Source organism: Acinonyx jubatus, chromosome B2 (genome assembly GCF_027475565.1).
Source record: "Acinonyx jubatus isolate Ajub_Pintada_27869175 chromosome B2, VMU_Ajub_asm_v1.0, whole genome shotgun sequence".
NCBI lineage: Eukaryota > Metazoa > Chordata > Mammalia > Carnivora > Felidae > Acinonyx > Acinonyx jubatus.
In genome coordinates, this window is record NC_069385.1 from 111,290,869 (window position 1) to 111,309,709 (window position 18,841).

The 18,841-nt window shown below is 50.0% G+C and overlaps 1 long non-coding RNA gene and 1 pseudogene across 1 annotated transcript; one reads left to right on the forward strand and one right to left on the reverse strand.

The window, feature by feature from the left end:
• The first annotated feature begins 860 nt into the window (after positions 1-860).
• LOC128315641 (uncharacterized) lies at positions 861-10,847 on the forward strand. The gene is made up of 3 exons (XR_008298619.1): positions 861-3,419; positions 4,801-7,586; positions 9,804-10,847. It is a non-coding gene; the product is annotated as an uncharacterized LOC128315641 (long non-coding RNA).
• Positions 10,848-15,530: 4,683 nt separating this feature from the next.
• Positions 15,531-16,347, reverse strand: LOC106985416 (40S ribosomal protein S6-like; annotated as a pseudogene).
• Positions 16,348-18,841: the final 2,494 nt, after the last annotated feature.

Sequence of the window (18,841 nt, forward strand, 5' to 3'; positions counted from 1 at the left end):
TCCTTATCAAAGCTCACCGGTTCAGGGTCCCAGCCCATTGGTGTTCTGCTCTCTACCAGGTTACATGGTGAACCGACCCTATCTAAGGATCCTTGTGAGGACACTTTCTGAAGGTGCGGCCCCATAGGAAGTGGGGCAGACAGACATGTGACGTGGGCGTCGTCTCGCCTCCTCCACCAGGGTGGCCCTGAGGTTGAGGTTTACATTGAGCCTGTCAGCTGGAGTGCCAGGCAGGTTGGGTGCGAGCAGGGGATGGTGGGGAGAGGCGCATTGAGAGGGGCCCTTCTGCTTACAAGGGCTGCCCCCAGGCCCACTGCTCATCCACCCCTTCTCACCCCGCTGCCAATAGCAGTAATCTGTCCTCTGCCACCCCTCGCATTTTTGTTATCAGTGAGCATCAAATCTGGCAAAATGGCAGGAAAAGTGCTTGCATGGGGCTTTTCAGCAAAACTCAATTAAAGTGGGAATTGGACTTGAAAATGAGCTGCTTTGTTCACTCCTGTACTCAGAACATTCCCTTCCTTCCTGCACACGTTGGACACTTCCAGAGGGTCGCCCCATCCTGGGATGCAAATGGAAGTTAGTGAGAGAAGCCATGGGACTGGTCAACAGGTGCTGACACCTACACCCTGTCACAGACACTCCTATGACAGGTTGGGGGGGGAGGTGCTGTGAGTTTTATCTTTTTTAAAAAATTTTTTAATGTTTATTTATTTTTGAGAGAGAGAGAGAGAGAGAAAGACAGACAGACAGAGCATGAGTGTGGGAGGGGCAGAGAGAGAGGGAGACACAGAATCCAAAGCAGGTTCCAGGCTCCGAGCTGTCAGCACAGAGCCCGATGTGGGGCTCAAACCGTGAGATCATGACCTGAGCCAAAGTCAGACGCTTAACTGACTGGGCCACCCAGGTACCCCAGTTTCATCTTTTTTTAATTATTATTTTATTTTATGTGAGTTCCATCTTTCAGTGGGGAAACTGTGGCAAGTACCCGTTAAGCACATTTCCCCAGGCAGCACAGCAGGTCAAGGGCAGAGCTGAAATAAAAATCCTAATATCTTTGGTTCCCCAGCACAACCTCCATGCTGTCTTGAGAAATTTCTGTCCTGATCCCCTAGGATTCCAACCCTACCGAAAGCTCAGCTTCCTCTTGTCCTCTGAGCAAGGCAGGTGTAGACTCAGCTCCACTCCAGAGTCTGCCCCCCAAAAGCACAGAGTGGTTCTCCAAGTGGTGAGTGCCATCTAGCACCACTAGTGCTCAGCCCGGACGCTTCTGTGGACAGAGCCACCCCCTTCCCTCTAAGCTGTCCCAGGTGGCCACTGTCTCCCCACCGGGGACTTTGCAGAGCTCTACTGGAGATCACCTTCTCTGAAGCTGGACAGCCCCAGAGACACAGCGGCAGCTGTGGCTTCCCTAACTCCTCCTCCAGGCTTCCACTGTCACAGTAACCCCGGGTGGTATCATTGCTCCTGTTTTACTCTTAAGTATGCTGAACCTCAGGGAAGTGGCGTGTGGGGGTCACACAGCCTCACAGCATGGGGATTCCAAAACCCATGCCTGTCAGTCCTAGAGGCCCTGAACAGCGCTGCCACTCTGTTCCAGCTGGCAAGGCTTCAGGGACTGCCCCCTTCCCCGGGGACTTGGCTCATATTCTATGCAGCTTCTCTCGTCCCTGTCAAGGCAGCCTCCTGGATACCAAAGTTCTGTCACTTCCACACATTCCCAACACCTCCCAGGGCCCTGCAGACAAGGTTTCTTAAAGTTCCTTCTGTTATAATCTCCACTTGGAATGAAGGAAAAGAAAGCAGGTGTCCACCTGTGTATGGGGGAGTTTTATTTATTATTAGAATTTTGTCTCCCTGGAAAAAGAGAAGTCATGTGATTGTGTTTAGGGTTAGCTAATGAATACACTTTGATTTGAAATGTGCAATGAGGGTGGCGGGGTGGCTCAGTCGTTAAGCTTCTGACTTTGGCTCAGGTCATGATCTCACAGTTGGTGAGTTTGAGTCCCACATCAGGTGAGCACAAGCCCCGCACTGGGTGAGCTCATGCCATGCATTGGATGAGCCTCGCTTTGGGTGAGCTCAAGCCCTGCATCCGGTAAAAACATGAGCCCTGGGTGAGCCCCACTTTTCTCTCTGTTTCTTTCTCTGTCTCTGTCTCTCTCTCTGTCTCTCTCTCTTTCTACCCCTTGTGGGATTCTCTCCCTCTCTGCCCCTCACTTACTTGTGCCCTCTCTCTCTCTAAAAAAAACAAAAAATGAAATGTGCAGTGAATCACAGTTAATTGTGTGTTGGTCATTGAGATCTGGCCCAAAGAACACTTTTCATTCCTTGGGTATTACCAAGGAGGCCTTCCTAAGTATGGGAACATAGCTACTTTGGTGCTGATTGGATTTCCTGCCTCTCTGGGTCTTAGGAAGAAATAAGACAGTGAGAACTGATTTAGGTGAATTGTTTTAGGCAGCAAGTAACCAAATATCTGACCAAAATGGTTTTAGTTATAGGGGTTTTTATCAGGTCACACAACCAGAGGTCCATATGAGACCTAGGGCAGGTCCATATGAGACCGAGGCTTTTCTTGTCTGTCCAACTGCCTGGCGGCCATGCTGGCCCTAATATTACAGGATGGCTGCCCAGCTCCCAGGTGGCCAGGCAGGGAGGGGCATTCAGGAGGAATATATTCCCCAGTGCCCCACCCCTGGCAGGTTTCCTTGTGGTCTCATTGGCCAGAGCAGGGTTACATGCCCAGCCCTAGACCAATCACTGGCAAGACAGAGTGGGATTACCACAATAGATCTCATCCCCTGGGGTTTGGCACAGTCCCACCCAAAATAGAAGGGAGAAGAAGGCAATAGCTGCTGGGGAGCCGTGAACAGCAGGGTGACCTCAAGAAGGTAGCCAGCAGAACTGGTCTTGAAATTATAGCCTGGGAACTGCCACATGGGGCTGGAGACCAGGGGGTGGGGGTGGAAACAGGTCTGGTTTCAGCAGGGTCTGACACCTTCAATGTGTTATAGCCTCCCTGTTCAGATGATGCTCTGAGGTCCAACCTTAGTCCTGACTCTCCACAAGACAGGAGAGGTGGGGACCCTTACAGAGGAGCCAGATTTCGTGCAGGTGAAATGTCACATCGCTGGAGTGCTGTTGTGGTGAAGAGTGTGGGCTGTGGAGCCATGTGGATTGAGTTTGAGTGGGCTGTGCAATCCTGGGCAGGTTACTTCATTTCTCAGTGCTTGAGTTTTCTCATCTGGAAATGGGAGCGATAGGATTTACCTTTTGCAGACCCAGGAGGACAGCACCCTGGTTTAAAATCTCTGCTTCTTGTTGCAGAGCCTATGGTATGTGGTGTCCCTTTGCAGAACCCCTTGGCAAACATTTTCCCAGAGTGAGTCACCTCTTCTCTGAGCACTGCGAGACAGGTTCATGCAGCCCTCCTCTTGCATGAAGCCTTCTTGGATTGCCTCTGGTGGTGGGCCTGATACCTCCCTGATGATCTAGATGTGGTCCCTGTGGCTCTCTTCCCTTTCTTCCTCATCTCTTAGTCCTGCCTCTCACTTGGTGATCTCTGAGAAAAGCTCACATTTGCACAATCATGTACAGTTGTAGTAAACATGTGCATGTGCATTATTACTTTCAATCCCCACAACAACCCTATGACCCAGGAATAAGTTTATACAAGAAAGGAAAGCCTGAAGAAATTAAGCACCTAGCTCATGGGGTGGGCTTAGAGCCAGGTGGAAATCGAATTCAAGCCCTCTGAGTCCCGTAATAGCTGTAAAAACAATAAGTTACACTTAGGTACAATTTACTGTAGGCGAAGCACTGTCCCATTATCTCATTAAATCCTCACAGCTAATGTAGGAGGTAGGTTGCTATTATTGGTTCCATTTTATGGTTAAGAAAACTGAGGCACAGAGAGGTTAAGTGAGCATCCCAGGTTGTCACAGCTTGTTGGCTCTGGAGCCAGGATTCAAACCCAGGCCATCTGATGCCAGACATCATGGGCATAACCACCATGCTACACTCCAAACCTGGTGAACCTACCATTCCAGCTTATGGGGGACTCTGTTTCTCCATCACCAACCATTTAATCCCTAAAGCCGGGAACAAAAGTCTCCCTGCCCTAGGCTGCGTGTTGTGAGTTATTCACTACCAGTTGGCTCACATTCCAGGCCTCCCAGGACTTATCTCTTAACCCCACAGTCCACTTCCATTCAGATCTTTGATGCATTCAGTGATGTACTCTTGTACAAAAGACATGGGCAAGAATATAATCGATGTGACCCAGATGTCAGTATGCCATGCGGCCAAGAAACCCATTCCTGAAGTCCCAATGTTACCCCAACTCAGATCGGGGGGCCTCGGAAGGACACCATCATCATCGTCAGAAACAGTCAAGAGCTCCTTACCACCCTTAGCTTGGCCTAAGGGGACCCTCATGGCTTCCACCTTGACCTCAGTCCAGAGAGCTTCAGCTCTGCCCCAATGACTTGACCAGTGGTCTCTGCTTACCCAAACCCAGGAATAGGGTGTGTTGAGGCTGTGCCCAGTCTACCTGGCAGGGCAGGGAGACCCCTGCCACCCCACATGGGGGATGAGGGGGTGACAGAGACCTTGAAGAAGGTCTGGTCATAGCAGGGTCTGATACCTTTGACATGGAATTGCCACCCTGTTCGGAAGACTCTCTGAAGTCCAACTGTGCTCCCGAAATAGGAAAGGTGGGGACACTTGCAAAGGAACTCCAGGGAGGGGAGGCAGTGTTGGCGTGGCCACCTGACACTTCCTTCTGTCTTTGCCTAGCCTCTGGACCTGCTCCAGATCACCTCTCCTGGCGTGTGCTTTCCCTCGCTCCTCGCTCTCAGAGCTGGACACGCACAGGAAGTCCGAGCCAGTGTCCACTCTTCAAGGTCAGCCTGAAGGGCAAGTTGAGCCCTGGGAGGCTGGCGGGGTCTCTCCCGGCATCCCTCCCCCTCCAACTTCTTCCTGAGCTGCCCGGTTTTGGCTGGCGCCTTCCCTCACCAGCCTTTCAGCTTGTTGAGAAGAATGAGCTGCTTGAAGGACACTTTACAACTCCATAAATAATCAGGATGTGGAGCACACAGGATGGGAGTCCACACTCTCCGAGTGGATGGAGGCGGCTGGGCGCTGGCTCTGATTCTCATCCCAGGGCCCATTGTCCCAGCACCTTTTCCTCCACGGAGCTGCTTGTAGCTCACCGGGAGGGGGGGTGGTGGTTGTCAGCACCTCCTCCCACCCCTGGCTGATTTTCCTCCTGGAGGAGTGGAGGCCAGTGAACAGCAGAGCGCTTGCTGCCCAATGAGAGCCAGAGGTCCAGGCCGAGTGGGTAAACAGCCACTTTAGAGAGTTTTTCTGCAGACGCAGAGAGGGATGCCCAGGAATCGATCCCTTCTGAAGATGAATCACAGTGAGATGCACAAAGAAAACCCCTTTGGTCTGAAAAGGCAGATAATGTTCCTGACAGGGCCTCTACTGTGTGTCAATTTGTTGTGATTGGTGGGAGGAAGCCGGGGGTGTCAGGAAGGAGAGGGTGCTACAGAGAGCTGGATGGCACCAGAGATGCATGTGGAAAGAGAGACACCGAGGCTGTGATAGGGAGACAGAGAGAGCAGGAGAAGCAGAAAACAGAGAAAACGGGACAGCTGTTAGGAGATTCAGAATGGAGGGCAGAGGTGTTTTCTTAGATTTTTGGTGAGGAGGGTGGGGGTTACTGGGCGCTGGGAGACTCTCAAATGTTAAGCTGGCATTCAGGTCACATTAGGCTCGTGTTCATTGCTAACATTTAACTCAAACCATTGGTCAGCTCCCAGTTACCAGTGATAGCATGTAGCTTCTCCATGGGTCCAAGGGGGTCGCCCTGCTATTACAGATATTTGTGTGGGTCGGGGAGAGACAGGGGCAGGCAGAGAAAGAGATTCATGTTGCATCTGAGGGCCAGCCAGACTAAGTTTGATTTATCTTTTCCTTTAGAATTAGCAATGGTTGTCTATCTTGTTCAGGTAATTAAGAGGTAACTGTGGGGGAACTCATGGAATGTCTGCCTATCCTCGATGTAAGACAAAATCAGCCTTTTTCTAATTATAATCTTAGAGCTGGAGAATCTCAGAATGTGGTTCAGCAGAGTTGGGCAGAAACGCCACGTCTTCCAGCTCAGCCCTTCCATTGCATGGATGGAAGGACAGAGGCACAGAGAGCCACGGGTGCCCTCTGCTTCCACCTGCTCGGGTGAGCAGACAAAAGTGCCCATGGCCCTCCAGGGACAGAGACAGAGCATCCCCATGGCAGAGCTTTGTCAATTCCAAATCCTCCTCTCTTCTGCCTCCCGCTGACTGGTGCTAATGCTTTTTATTTCTAGCCCCTCCCAGACCCTGCAGGGTGTCTGAGGAGCGGACCCCAGAGACCAATGAAGAAAAGCATCCATCTTTAACATTTATACAAACTGTCTTCTCCTTGGTGCTTTTGGAAGTGTCCCATCAGACATGGGGAAAGGGTGGAAGAAATACATTGAGAGGCCAGCTTGTGAGGCAGGTCCTCTGGAGACCCGGGAAGGTAGAGTGGCTATTTCTGTGACCATGTCAGGAAGCCCATGGCCCCTGCAGTGCTGGTTCTTAACCATGGGCAATTTTGGTGATGCCTGGAGACGTTCCTGGATGTCACACTGGGAGGTGCTATAGGCATCTAGTGGGTAGGGAAGAGTGATGTTGTTAAATGCCCCACAATGTAGGATCAGCCTCTGCAACAAAGAATGCTTCTACCCTAAACGTCCCCTCTGTCTCTCTCTGCTCATTTGACAGCATGACCTTTCCAAAAAGAGGAGACTCATTTTTTAGTGGTGCTCCAGGAGCTGACTTGCCTGCCAGAACCCCAGACTAGTTCTCCAAGGTCATTTGTAGGAGACATGTTCACTAACCAGGGTGGCTTTCTGTGAGGATCTTCCCTTTGTCCTGAGCACAGGAGGGAGGAGGGAGAGAGGTCAACCCAGTGTCCTGTCCTCTTATCTTCTTTCCTTGTCATCCTTACCTTTTATGGTCTTACCCTCATCCTCCTCCTTATCCATGTTCCTCTGTTCCAGCTCCTTCTGGTCTAGGTCCTGGCCAGGTGTCCTCTGATTTTCCTGATGCCTCTCTCCTGCCCAAAGCTAAATATTGTGCAGAACAAAGCAAAAGGTGTCATCCTATCTCCTTGGAACTTGTAGACAATTGCCACCAGCCTCACACCCTACAGATTGGTGTATTGTGTCCAGGTGTTGAGATCCTGCAGAAATCGGCCCATGGCCCAGGGTCCCCAGCACATCCCCCTGGCTCCAGAGCATAACCCCAGGGTGGCCTCATGGCACTGACCCTTCCCCTGACCACTCCACCTGTTGATAGGTAAGGGACTCAAGCAACTGCTTAAGGATGCTGCTAGAACAGAGGCCATAAACATGAGACATGGCTGTACTATTTACTGGCGTGTGTGACTCAGGCAGCAAAAGTGTGACCATTTGTCATGTGGAGTGGCAACGGGATGGCCAGACAGGAACATTTTTTTCCTCCATCTCTGTGAATACAAAGCCTTTTCCACCCCAGGTGAGCTTGGGTAGAGAAGCTGGAAGGATTGGGATTCACACAGCTTAGACCCAGACATGCATTTTGCTCATTTTTTATTCTGATCGGGGTTATTTGATTCTAGAAAGGTGGCATGTGGGAGTAAAAAGAGTACCAAGAGTAGGGAAGTGGGGAGGAGGCACTTCCCAGGAGTGCCAGTCAATAAAGAGTATCTTTATTGATACTCTTTATTGTACCACTCTCTCTTCTGCCCGCTCTTCCTTCCTCCCTGTGGGGTATCCTTCCTTCCTTCGTTTGGGGTATACAACCCTTTCCCCACCACCTGTCTGGCTCCAAGTCCCACTTTTGGAGGCTCAACTCTGTGTGTGTGTGTGTGTGTGTGTGTGTGTGTGTGTGTGTGTAGAAGCAAAGAGCTTCCTGGAAGATAAATGGACTTTCCCCCTGAGACATGCCTGTGTGTGCAAAACTCACCATTTCCACAAGGGCTTTGAGGGGGGTAATGGGGAAAATGAAATGAAATTAAATGGAACTCAATGCAGCTACATTACAGCATGCAAATGCCATATCAGCTTCCACAATGCTTTCATGTTTAACCACCAGAACATCCTGTGAGGTATCTGAATTACAAATGAAGAAACTGAGGCTCAGAGGAGATAAGCTATTTTCCTGGAGATCCACCACTAATGAGTGACAGAGTGGGTCTGGAGGCCACTTCTTGTGACTGCAAAGCAGAAGCTCTTTCCACCACATGAGGAGTTGGCAAGAGCAGAGGACTAGGTGTGCCCAAGCATCCAGGACAAGAGAGGCTCTGTGACTGAACCAGGAACGAGCTTCCATTCAGAGAGCCCAGGCCAACAGCTAGAGAAGAGAGGGAGAGAGCAGGACAGTTTATGAGGGTGGAGGGACAGGGATAGTTGTGGGGAGCAGGCATGAGGAGTATAGGGGCTTCAGGGACAAAGTGTGCAGGCCTAAGGGGGCTATGGGGTGAAGCATCCTAGAGAGATGAGGGGGCAGGGAGATGACCCCATATGCTCCCTCTGAGGGCCTCGCTCCCTCTGTCCATGCCTCCTTTTCTTGGCATTTGCCCCTCCCAGAGCTGATTCTTGGCACCCCCACCCCCTTTGTACACACTTTAGGAGGCTTTCTGGGGTGCTGGGAAGGTCACAGGAGGCATGAAAACACCTGGTCCAAGACTCTGCAGAGCCCACTCTCTCCTGTCACTCACTCCTGCTCCTCTGCCCCCCTGGACACCAACCCCCTGTGGTGTGACCACGGGAAACCTTATCTATACAGACAATGAATGATATGGGTCATCTGGTCAACCCGGAGTACACAGCAAAGGAAACAGACCGAGAGAAGGCATGTGGCTTGCCTGAGGACAGATGCTGGTGAAGAGCCGGCAGGTGGTGGCATACTGGTCTCCTGAGCCAGGCCAGACCCTTCCCCCACAAATGCAAGGGCTGGGGATGGCACTGGCACCACCAAGGCACAGCCTTCAGGACCTCAGCCTGAAGCACTGCCTGCATCTCCCAGAGTCGGTCCCCACGTTCTGTCTCCAGGGGCTACCCCCCTCCCTTGTTTACTGTTTAATGTTTTTAAAGCACATCTCAGTTCAATGCTTTTGCTACAGTAAGTATCTAATAATCGCTTCAGACTCTATTACTTGCCTCACAAAATAGTGCCTGGAAATGGTGCTTAGTTCATTTTGTGCTGACAGAGAAAGACTCAGAAAAGGCCTACAAAACACCTGTGTCATCTCAAGTGCGGTTGACTATTTGTGGTCCAGAGAGGAGAGACAGCCCTTGGACCAGCACCTGGGGCTGACGCTCATTCTAGCTCTGTGGATATTGGTGCTCTTATTAACCTGATTCAGCCAACCTTGCCCTTCACAAAAGCAGCTGAGATAATGTGTGTTAGACACACACACGCACACATACACACACATACACATACACGGAGAAGAACTTAAACATTTATGATTAAAGCAAATCTCTGAGTACAAATATAAAAGTGTATATACCACAAGTCACTTTGCTGGTGTGTGTGTATGTGTATTCAATCATGAGAGTGTTGTCCATGTTTTTAATTGTCACAACCAGCTGGTAGTCCCAAAAATGGTTCCCGCAAAAGAGCACAGCTGGAATGACTGGTCATATCCATCACAGTGACTTTACCATTTGCTCATCTATTCACTGTCTCTGTTGACTCAACCTGGATATTATCATGTCCATTTTACAGATGAGTATCCTGTGAGCTCAGGGAGCTCCGAGTATGGACTGAAGCCCAAACACAGAGAAGTTTTGGAACCTGAGTTCCTGACTCTGTGGAGACACCGGATTCAGAAATGTTAGCAGTGGCATCGGATCTAAATTCTGCAGGACACTGGGGAGGGAATGATCTTGACTGATTCACAATTTTCTCATCTGCCAAATGGGGATTGAAGCATTGACCTGTCCGTGTCATAGGTTGTTGTGAAGCATGAATGGTCGGTGTAAGAGTTATGCTAAGTGACAGGTGTGAAGGTTCTACATCATGCCTCATCTGTCGCAGACACCTGCAAGTGTTTGCTTCCGTTCTTATCAGCGGATCTGGTTTCCATCCCCTGTCTGTAGTCCCAGCTGTGGGAGAGCTCCTTCTCCTTGCTCTGGGTCAACTCTGGGCTCACTTTATCAGCAGTCCTAAAACCATTTGGTCACAGGACCTCTTTGCACTGTTGCATGCTATTGAGGACTCCAAAGAGCTTCCACTTATGTGAGTTCCTTCTACTTTTATCAACTGAGAAATTTAACAAATATCTATTATTTTTAAATAGTAATAACAAACCCATCACTAGTTAACATAAATTGTATTTTATGAAAAGTAGCTGTATTTTACAAAATAAGTTTGTAAACAGAGTGACCTTGTACATTTTTGGAAATCTCTTTAGTGTCTGCCTTATTTGAAGACAGCTGGATTCTCATGTCTGTTTCTGCAAGCAGTGTGTTGTGAGGTCACATGTCATGCAGCCTCTGGAACACGCTACTGCACATTCATGACAGAACAAGAGTGAAAAAGGCAAGTCACATCTCAGTTTGATTATAAAAAACAATTGTGACCTTATAGTTTCCCAGAGGTCCCGGACCACACTTTGAGAACCCCTGCATTAGCTGAACATTGAACTCTCTCCCTGCTCAGGCAGGCTGTGCTTCTCTACACTTCTGTGACTATCTCTGAAAAATTAAAATTGACTAAGACAAAAACAAGCAGTCGACTTCCTCAAATTTCTCTCCTGGGACACGTGCTCGTAGACTTAATATTGACAACTAGGGTTTGGTGACTTTTAGCTGAGCCATCAATTGTTGTCAGCTTCTCAGATGGCATCAACCATTGGTCTCAGACTGAGGCTGTTAATTGATTGATACTGTATGCTTTGTCTTGGATGATGCACTCCAGCATAAGAAACAGAAAACCAAGCTCAAAATGATGTCAACCATAAGTGAATGTATTATCTCATACAATGAGGAGTCCCAAGGTTAGGAAGTTTCAGAGGATCAACAATAATCATCAGTGACCCAGGTTCTTCCCACCTTTTTTCTCCGTAGGCTGATTGTATCAGTCTAGTGTCTCATGTTCACAAGATGGCTGCAGCATTCCCACCATCACAGGCAGACACAATAAGATCATCATCATCATCATCATCATCATCAGAAAAATCATTGTCTCCTTTGGGTTTCTTTGTAATAGTGAAAAACATTTCCTCCAATCCACTTCCCTTCCAATGTTATTGTTCAAAATGGAGTCAGAGGCTGTGTTCATTTCCTAAGGCTGCTGGAACAAAGTACCACAACCTGGGTGGCTTCGAAATGTATTGTCTTACGGTTCTGGAGTCTTGGAAGTCCAAAATCAAGGTTTCAGCACAGCCCACTCCTCTGAAACCTGTAGGGGAAGAAGGATCCTTCCTTGCTCTTCCAGCTCCTGTGGCCCCAGCCCTTCCTGGACTTGTGTGGCATCTCTCCAATCTTTACATGGCCCTCTCCCTGTCTCTCACACTGCCTTCCCTCTGCACATTACATGTCTGTGTCCAAATTTACCTCTTTTTATAAGGACACATCACATTGGATTAGGACCCACCTTAAGGACCTCAACTTAATCATTTGCAAAGACCCTATTTCCAGACAAGGTCACATTCACGAGTACAGGGTGTTAGGATTTCAACGTATCTTTTGAGAGAGACACAATTCAGCTCATAACACCTTTTTCTTAAATCACTGGCAAGAGGAATGAAGTCATTGCAGTTGGCTTCCAGTGACTCTCAACCAAGACATAACAGCTTCACTCAGGGACATTGGGGCACGTAGGAAAGTTTTTAGAAGTCCTTACATCTGGGACCCCTCTGAACACACAGTCCCTGGGGGCAGAAATGCTATTCTTCCTGTAATTGGAACGCCAATAGTGCCCCACTGAGCAACACTCCAGACTAATCAAGGGCATAGGGCACCTGCCCTGCACATGGAGCCTCTGGGAGTAGGGCAAATATGGGAACAAAAGCTCTGCCAGAGACACAAAGAAGGGAACAGATTCGGGAAGGCCATTAACAAGGCCTGCTGACTACTGCACTGATTTCATGGTGTGTCCTTCCAAAGGCCTCTGACCCAGACCCAGAGCATTGGGTAAAGCAACAATTATCTTTCTCTATTCCTCTTGATGGTGGTGAGGGAGAATAGCAGGAATAATTTTCTTATTGATTTGAAATACCTCCCTCCTCTTCCCCACCATGCCCACACCCACCCTGTACCCTCAGTGTTGGTAATGTAGCTGGAGGGGGCAGGGAGCGGGGAGATTGAAGGAAAGAAAAACATCACACATAGCTTCAAAACATAGCCACTATTACTTTCTTTTTTATTTTATTTTATTTTTAAGATATTTTGCTATGTGCGGTTTGCTTACCAAATTGACATCCTGCTTGTATTCAAAACCAAGCCTACTACTTTTAGGAAAGCAATACCTACTGTTCTAATGATGAAATTGAAGGGATGCGAAGAAATATAAATAACAATTAGCCAGACCTAATTCCCCAGTGACAACTACTGTTATGCTGCTGGATATGTTCTAGTTTTCTTTTTCCTCCCTAAGCATTCTCAAATAAAATATTTGAGATTATACTACTATATACACAGATTTTTTTTTTTACCCTGGTTAACCAGTAACATTTAGAAGTTCTACAAAACAATAGTATAAAGGGTAGCTTGATGGCATAAAAGATCTGCCACTAGACTCTCAATTTAAAAAGTGTAATGATTCAGAACATTAGTGCTCAGGTGGCTGAAAGCAACGGCGCCTATTCACCCAGGCAGCACGGACTGGAATCAAACATGGAGGTCTGCTTTGCATCATGTGATGCAGTGGGATTGTGGGGAAAGCCCAGGCCCAGGTGAGGCAGGTGCTTCCTTCTCCCAGGTCTAACCTGTCCAGTCGCCTCCTGGGAGGCCTCCAGGACAGAAGTGACAGATTGGAAAGGGTCCTCAACAAGGCCCTTCCAGGGCACACTCTCACCCTATCTCCTTGGGCACCCACCTGCTTGGGCCCCTAGCAGGGGTAGATGCCGCTGGTGCTGGGTGGGTAACTGACTTGGAAGGTTACCTTCCTGGCATTAGGTCCTCTCCTCCCATACAGGACAGAGGTACAGACATCCTCTTTTTCCAGGTTTTCTGCAGCCCTACCAACTCGCTCTCCTCCTCTGGGCTCCCAGCTGAAGGCACCACCCCCGCTGACCACTGGCTCTGAAGGCCCCTCCTGAGCACAGCACAGCCAAGCTTTAGGGCCTCCAGATGGGCTCTTGGACTGCGGATTGTCTAAGCACCCACTCACCCAGCCCTCTGGGAGAGAGAGGTCCATGCTTAGCTCTATGGGGACATGCAGGGACCGTGGGGGCCCTTTGATCACATTGTGGTCACACCGGTTGCCTTGTCTTGCAAATGCTTGCCCCTACCCTGCAAATCCTGCCCCCTAAGCTCCCTCTGCCTCCCTGAAGATTGCCTCACCTTCCTTGCCCGGACCCCTTCCTCCGCCCTGGCCTGCACCCCCTTCCCTCCTGTGTGAAGGGAAAGGTTAAGTGGAGACACGATCACCCTGTCTGTTGCGATAGAGACGCAGCAACTTTCTCCTCTAATCAACCTGTCAGGCACGATTAAGCTGCTAAGAGACTCAGGCCACGCAGCACAGCCGGATCCCAGCATAGCCCACACAGGCGCATGCATTCATGCACATGCGCGCACCTACGCATGCGCACCTGTGCGCATAGACGTGCACTTGCCCACACAGGGGGACAGACATGCTCACATATGTGCTCTCCCACACCCGTGCACGCACCCGGTCTGGGGCCTCACTCTGTGACCGGGGAAACCTACGTAAACAGAGAAGCCCGCTGCTCAGGTGACAACTTGCCCCCCAATCACTTCTTCATCCCTCCCACAAGCACACTGGAGCAGCTCCTACGTGACAGGTCCTCTGGCCGCACGCAGCTGGGAAGTGCCTGCCCTCAGGGTGCCTGCAGGCCAGCAGGGAACACAGACAACCCCAGGTAAACTTTATAGACAAGAGAAGGTTGCAGCATAGCCCAAGATGCTGGCTGCTTGGACGAAGGGGAGGTGAGAGCCAGATCTGGGGAGGGAAGGGGGCTGGCAGGTAGTAGGGGGAGTCTAAATCCCCTGTTACCACCAGGAGCAGACTGCCTGGGTGCCAGGCTTCTCTGCCACTGACAGCCACGTGACCTTGGGCACATCACCTAATTTCCTTGTTCCTCAGTTTCCAAATCTGTAAAATGGGGTTATAACCATTCTAAGGTTAGTTAGTGTGTGTGAACTGCTCAACAGAGCCTGGTGTAGCATGAGTGCTCAGTGAGTTTCCCTAGGATTGACCCACTTAAGGAATTGTGCTCAGCAGGTGGTGGGCATCTGGAGGACCCAATGTTAGCATAGGGTGACCAGGACTAACGGGACGGGGCACTGAGGTTGGGGGATGGAAAAGAACAGGCAGGCCAGACCCTACAATGGAGGGCCTAGAGAGGTAAGGCCTGTAGCCAAAAACATGTCTTATCCACTTGTGATTTGGGCCAGGCCAAGCCTCCAGGCAGAATTGAATTTCATCCTCCAGAAATACATCCTGTACCAAAACTTTCGGTATGAAAACATGACGTGAAATAGCTCAGATTGGCCCATATAGCTTCTTGTGGGCCCAGAGTACATTTCACTTAGCCTCTGTCCTGGAGATCCCATCTCTTTCCTTCTCCACCCCACCCCTCTTCTCCCCCAGCCCCTGCCCCAACGGAGATCCCAGGATGTGGCAGAACCACTGCCAGTAAATCACCCTGTGTGGACTATAAATAAGTCAAGTGGAAAGTTACACTAACAGAATGAGGACATCCTCAGTTAACACTTGGACTCTCTGCTCCCTACCAGTCCGGGTCAAGATCCAGCCTCCTCACTCCCCAGTCCCCAGAGCTGCTCAGAGGTTCTTGGATCTGAGGTAGGATTGCCTAGCCTGAAGATTTCTCCTACAGCTGCCCATGCTCAGGACCAATATTGGGACTGTGCAGAGGGAGAGACAAACAGCCCGGCCCTCAGGGAGCCCCAGTCTGAGGGGGAGACACAGCCCTGCCCTCAGGGAGCCCCAGTGTGAGGGGGGAGACACAGCCCTGCCCTCAGAGAGCCCCAGTCTGAGGAGGGAGACACAGTCCTGGCCTCAGGGAGCCCCAGTCTGAGAGGGGGACACACAGCCCTGCCATCAGAAGCCACAGTCTGAGGGCAGACACAGCCCTACCCCCAGGGAGCCATAGTCTGAGGGGGGAGACTCAACCCTGCCCTCAGGGAACCCCAGTCTGAGGGGGAGACACAGCCCTGACCTCAGGGAGCCCCAGTCTGAGGGAGGAGACACAGCCCTGCCTTCAGGGAGCCCCAGGCTGAAGGGGAGATTTTATTTTTATTTATTTTATTTTATTTTATTTTATTTTATTTTATTCTATTTTATTTTATTTTATTTCACTTATTTTTTGATATCTGATCCTATTTATTTGTCACTCTTAGAAAACCTCATTTTTGACTGGACTTAGAGGTGGAAGCTTTCAGAGAGGACAGCCTCCGTCTCTTAACAACCTGTTCCTGGTGTTTTTCTTTGGCCTCCTTCATTCTCTTGGCCAAAGGTTCAGCATATTCTGTGGCCTGTTCCTTACTTTTCTTAGCACACTGTTTCTTCAAAGCAATACACTGACCTTTTTGTTGGAGGACATGTGGATTCACAAGACACTGAATCTTGGGCGCTTTGGTCCTGAGTTTCTTACCTCTGTGTTTAGGAGCTCTCACACTGGAGGACATTGTCTTCTTTAGAGAGACTGAAATGTTTGTGGATTCTGCCAGCCAAAAGAGGCCTGGTAGTATCAGGGAATCCAGAAATATCCTTCTCCACAACCCCCCCTTCTTTTACAAAGACCAAGTTGAGAACACTGAGATTAGCACCCACAGGGCAACCCTGAACAGATTCACGCTTTCTTTCTCAAGTCTTCTTTGGTCTGTAACAGGAAGGCACCTTACTCAACAGCGGGTGGACACGGCCATGGGTCAGAACACCCTGCTTCAGGAGGAAGCCTTGTCTGCCATCGTCACCACTGATTTGGGCCACAGAACCCTTCGGTTCTTCACCCAGAACGTCAGCAGCTTCTGTGGCCATCCGCTTCTCATAAAAGATGCTAAGTTTCATCATCCACTTCAATGAGCTCCTGGCCGCTGGTAGCTTGGAAAGAGATGTTCAGTCACCTCGGAGGTGCTACAAAAAGAGCGAGGGGGAAATTTTAAACAAACACATCAACAAACACAAGATTAGGATATTGGAGAAGAGACAGAACGTCTGGAGAAAAACTTCCCAGGGCTGTGAACTCCAAAGTTGCTTCAGGAATTCAAAGAGGCAGGAACAGGGATCTCACCCCTCCTAGATGGAATCCTCATCATCAGGGCTGGGAGCGGCTGCCCGGGAGAGATCAGCACGTTCTTCATCCTTCCTTTTCACGCTGAGCCTCCTTCTCCCCAAAAACTTTCCATGCCCTCTCTGTTGCTGGAGCTTTACAACCCCTTTACAATAGCTTGACAAGGCCTGTGAGGAGGGTGGGCGAGGAGCATCCTCTTGTGGTGCAAGGAGAGGAAACTGAGGCTCTAGTCCAATACCCTGAGCAGCTCGGTCCAGAACTGGGCCTGGAATCCTGGATTTGGGCTAAAACTTGTGCCAGTTTCCTCTCTCATGACTCTATTTCTTCCGTTTTGAAGTGGAGAAAATTGCCATCCTTAGCCATTGTAGAGATGGAATGCATCAGGAAAGTCAAGCAATTCAAGAGGGGCCTGGCACATTGTGAGCTCTCACTGGACTGCTACTACTACCACTACTTGTTAGTAGGTGTATCTTGGGGTTCTTTCCAAAGCAGAACCTGGAACAAAGATTTGGCTGCCATTAGTTTGTTTATTCAGGAGGCGAGCTCAGGAAGTGCCAGCAGGAGTAAGGGGATGTGAGGCAGGCGTGGGGAGGGAGACAATTTGGGGTGTCAGTGAGTGGCTCCCACTATGGGGAAGTGGGTCTCCATCCCACTGAGGACCTCTTGGCCACTGTGTAGAACACACTACAATGGTGGTCCCACCTGAAGATGAGGACGCCAGGATATTCACCTTCTGACTCCTATGCAGCACTGACTGCTACCGGCCCATTAATGCCCTGGCAGTTGGGGTCCACCCTGCGTGCCAGGAGAAAGCCCTGAGCCAAGTCACAAGCATTGGCAGTGGGGCCCTGTGGGCACGAACTGGGACAGCGAGTGGAGAGAGAACCGACATCTGTTACGTGCACCCCCAGACCCTCAGGGGAATGCCACTCTCCTTATTGGCTCACACTGTACTCAGACTTCTGGCTGAAGCTCTCAAGGGAGGAACTTCATCTGCTTTGGCCACTACTGTATCCTCAGTGCCCAGCACAGTGTGCTGCACAAAGCAGGGGCTCAGGAAACATCTTTCGAAATATGAAGACCCCCGTAATAACACTGTATGACACATCTTTATTTCTACCCATGCCTCTCAATTATGCGTGCACACCCCTCTAGGGCAGGCCTGGGACTGTGTGTCCTTGTGTCCAGCACAGTGCCAGGTACATGTCGAGTAGTTAAGACTCCGTTGTTGATTGAATACAGGGGGTTCTTGGAACCCAGGTGTAACAGAACTGCATCTTGGACGAGGAGTGGGAACCAGAATCCAAAGCCCTCAACAAGTACAGAGCTGGAGTGGGGGGCAGGCCAGCCGCGGAGAGCCATCCAGGGAAGGCTGATGGATGAAAGGTTATGGGTGTCAAAGCCACCGAGAGGAAAGGCAGGAGATAATGTCTCACTACCTCACCAAGTTGGCTGGCCTTTGGGATTTCCAACGGAGCTGGCCTCTGGCCGGAGGAGGCCGCTCTGGAACCCATATTATACAAAGAAAGAATAAATAGGAATGTTTGAGAAAGGAAGGTCTGCAGAGGAGGCTTTGCAAGCAACAAAGGAGGAGGCCCCACCAGAGACTGTGCAGCTTTGGCAGTAATAAGGAGTCTGCAAATAGATTCGGCAGAACTGCCATAGCATGAGGGTGGGCGGAAGCAGAAGGGCAGAGGGGCTTCTGGGGGCTCCTTCAGCCTAGCGGGTGATCTAGAAGGGAAAGAACACAGGAGATGGGGAGGGCAGCAACCACGGGAGCGGGGAGGCCCTCTTGAATGTCCTTTCTGTAGCTCCATTCCCTCCAGATGAGTCCGACCTTGCAATCTTGGCTGACTCCCAGCAGGGCATGGTTTGAAAGGCGGATCAGTGGGTCATTGTCATAAGAGTGCTATCTAAAAAGACCAAATTCACTTGTCTAAAGCAATATATGTTTATTTTCACCATTTTGTTTTGCTTCTCAAATTTGTTCTCACTGCTCCCACCAAGGCGTGGGGTCTGTGTCCTCCCCCCTTGAATCTGAGCTCAACTCAGGGAATGCCTATAATCAGCACTGAAATGGTCCCTCTCTAATCTTTGTCATGCAATTCATAAGTGTCACTTTGATTAGATACTCTGTTAATGACAGCCCAAAGCACCCTGACAGATGCAAAGGGATTTCAAGTCACATCCAAAACCAGGGAGAGAATTTTAGCCAAGGGGTCTTGCCCCCAGGGCCCCAGAGACATGCCTCCACAGGCCAAGAAGAAACAGTTCTTCTCTGATACTACTGGTCCTTAGGTGGATCTCCCTCCCTCCATCTCCA